Source organism: Arachis ipaensis, chromosome B07 (genome assembly GCF_000816755.2).
Source record: "Arachis ipaensis cultivar K30076 chromosome B07, Araip1.1, whole genome shotgun sequence".
NCBI lineage: Eukaryota > Viridiplantae > Streptophyta > Magnoliopsida > Fabales > Fabaceae > Arachis > Arachis ipaensis.
The window spans coordinates 38,735,440-38,739,200 of record NC_029791.2 but is presented as its reverse complement, the minus strand read 5'-3'; positions in this window follow the sequence as shown (position 1 = coordinate 38,739,200).

Below are 3,761 nucleotides of genomic sequence, written 5' to 3'. Positions count from 1 at the left end.
AATCCTTGAGTTGGAATGCTCAAGAGAAAGATTATGATTGGGTTTATTGTTAGATTGCTCTCTAGTCACTAACATCAATCCTCCTAAGAGTGGATTGGAACCTGTGGATAGAACAGCATTCCAACTTGTTTGACTTTCCCTTACTTAGTAAGGGACAACTAAACACAATAAATCTCAATTGGCAATTAATCTTGAGAGTACTGCAACAAGAATAGGGCTTCCATCTAATCAACTCCCAGTCAAGGCTTTTATTTAAATTACTTAATTTCCCCAATTTAATTCCCTGTTTACCCAACTCAACTTCTTTTGAAAACATCTGATTAATAAAGTAGCACACTTTCCTGCAACTCGTTGGGAGACGACCTGGGATCCATACTCCCAGTATTTTAATTTTAATTTTGTGACACCCTTCTAAATTGATAAAGCAGATTTCTGGTTGGTTGAGAACTATACTTGCAACGCATATTTTATAATCATTCTTAATTAGCCAATTTTCGCCCACGTCAATAGGATATTTAGTTAATTTTTCTTTTGTAGAATAGGATAGATTGCATAGTAATAATTAGTTGCATGCATGTTCTATTTGGTTGAAAAATAATAAGTTTCTTTTTAAGACCCTAATTTTGATGAATTTCACTAATTTAAATTAAAATTTGTTGTTAAACTTGTTGGAAGTTGTATTTGGAACATAGTTTAAAAAAAGCTAAGAACACACAACCCGTAAAATTTTGAGCCTAATTACATGGTTACACTGTTTAACCATAATATTTTATTCTTGTGTGTTTACTTCTCTATGATTGTAATCTTTATTTTTCCTCTTCCTATATGTCCAATGTTTAATGTATTTATATGCATGCATGTGATTGAGGCCATCAATTGTTTAGCTCACTTATCCCAAATAAGCCTACCCTTTAATTTACCTTTGTTATCCACTTTAAGCCTTTTAAATCCCATTTGTTCTATATTTTACCACATTACTAGCCTTAAGCGGAAAAACAATTAAATATCCCAATTGAATCTTTGGTTAGCTTAAGATAGAAATTGTGTGTTAATCGAGTATGGGAAGATTGTGGGAACATGGGTTAATAAGGGAATGTGTCATGATAAAATAATAGGAATTTGGGTACCTACTCATGTGAAACGAATAAAAATTAAAAATCCATGTGCATTGATAAGCTATGTTTATTTTACTATATATATATATATATATATTCAATAAAAAATTTAAATAAATAAGGGGACAAAATTACCTCAATTCTAAGTTAAGTAAAGCTCCAATACATATGTGATAAGAAAATTAAGAGAAAAAGTTAATACATGAGTATGGAATGTGAAAATGGGAATTTTGGGTAGTTAGGCATGATTCTAGAGTTATATAGAGTATATGTATGTTAGGTGAAAGCTTAGGTTAAGTCAAAGATTCATATTTATAGCTCACTTAGCCATATATATATATATATACCCTTACCCTTACCTTAGCCTCATTACAACCTTGAAAAGACCTCATGATGTTTGCATTGGTACATTAAGTATTGTTGATTGGTTAGGTGAATAACAAAGTTTAGAAAGCATGATTAGAGAAGGATAGAGTGATTAACCACATACACTTGAGTGACTAGAGTGCACATACACCATCAGTGAGTGTTCAATGCTTGATTCTATGTTTCCTGCTTTTATAAGCTTTCCTAGAGATCTTTCAATTATGTATTTTAATTCTCCTTTATACCATTCGATGCCGTCATCTGTGTGTTAAGTGTTTCAGGTTTCATAGGGCAGGAATGGCTTAGAGAATGGAGAAGAAGCTCGCAAAAATGGAAGGAACACAAGAAATTAAGGAGATGACCAGCAAACACTGACGTGAGCGCAAGGCTCACGCGAGCGCGCGAAATGAAGAAATCGCGGCGACGCGAACGCGTGCCTGACGCAAATGCGTGGATTAGAGTCTGCACGAATGATGCGAACGTGTGGACGACATGAATGCGTGACAAGGAAAATTGCTGAATGACGCAAACGCGTGACCTGCGCGATCTGTAAACATAGCAGAATACGCTGGGGGCAATTTTGGGCTGCGTTTTAACCCAGTTTTTGGCCCAGAAACACAGATTAAAGTCAGGAAACATGCAGAGACATGAGGAGGCAACCCATACGCATCCACACACATTCAGATACATTGATATTAGGATTACTTTTAGTTTTAGATCTGAATCTAGATTAGCTTTACATTAGTAGTTTGTGCTTTCGCTTTGGATTTTGGATGCTGAAGAGTTATTACCTCCGTGAAGACATCAGTTTAGTTTGTTTCCCTATTCCTTTACTCTTATTAGTTGCTCATTGACCCTATTCAAATAAGTATGTTGCATTTTGGATTTATTAATATATAGAGGTTTTGAATTTATTAATATATAGAGTTACTTTTATTTTTAATTAATTTTAAATCTCTATTTTATTTTATTTTATTTAATTATGTCTTCTTATATATTTATGAATATTAAATCCATGTCAATGGAGTAGGTTTTTTACTTGACATGGGGATTGATTGAGAGGAGACACTTGAGTTGGAATACTCAAGTGCTTAGTTAAATTGGATATCGTTGGCTAATTCTGTATCTACTAACGCTAGACTTTCCCAAAAGAGAGGACTAGGATTTGCGGATAAAGAGTTAGTTCAATCACTTGACCTCCCTTTATTTATTAAGGGTTAACTAAGTTAAAACAACAACCTCTTTACACTACACTTGAAAAGATTCCAACAAGGATAGAACTTCCAATTAATCAATTCCCCAGTCAAGGCTTTTTATATTAATAATAATTCTTAGTTTCATTGCTTTAATTTACGATTATTTTAATTACTCATTATACTAGGATTTGAGTTAGTTCAATCACTTGACCTCCCTTTATTTATTAAGGGTTAACTAAGTTAAAACAACAACCTCTTTACACTACACTTGAAAAGATTCCAACAAGGATAGAACTTCCAATTAATCAATTCCCCAGTCACCCCAGTCAAGGCTTCCCTTTTAAAGGCGGATCTTAGCTAGTTGAGAACTGTACTTGCAACGTATCCCGTATTTTGATTTCTTAACTGGTCAATTTCCACCACCAACCACCACACAAGCGAAATTGCACAGCGACGTGTGCGCGTGACTGACGCGTACGCGTGTCGTGCGCCATGTGAAGAAATCGCAGAAGACGCTGGGGGAAATTTTGGGATGAGTTTTGACCCATTTTTCGGTCCAGAAACACAGACTAGAGCCAGGGGACAAGCAGAGACTCAACACACTTTCATTTTTACACAATTTTAGTTTTGGTTTTGAATCTTAGAGAGAAAAACTACTTCTTCCTCTAGGGTTCTTCATATTCATAGATTTCTAGTTTTATGCTTTTGATTTGGATATTGAGAAGAGTTACTACCTCCGTTTGAAGTCTTTATCATTACAGTTTGCTTTCCTATTCCCTTACTCTTTTACTTTCCATTCAGTTGGTTTAGAGTTACATATGGATATCTTCGATTTTGGAAATTATTAATGCAAAGAGTTATTTTTACCTTTAATTAGTTTTTTGTTATTACTTTATTTGAATTACCATGTCTTCTTTTCACTCCCTTTTTATGTTTATGAAAATGGCACTCATGTCAATGGAGTAGACTCCCAACTTGACTTGGGAGTTGATTGATAGAAAACCCTTGAGTTGGAATACTCAAGTGTTAATTTGTAATTGGAAGTTGTTGGCTGACTCTCTAGTCACTTACTCTAATCCTTCCC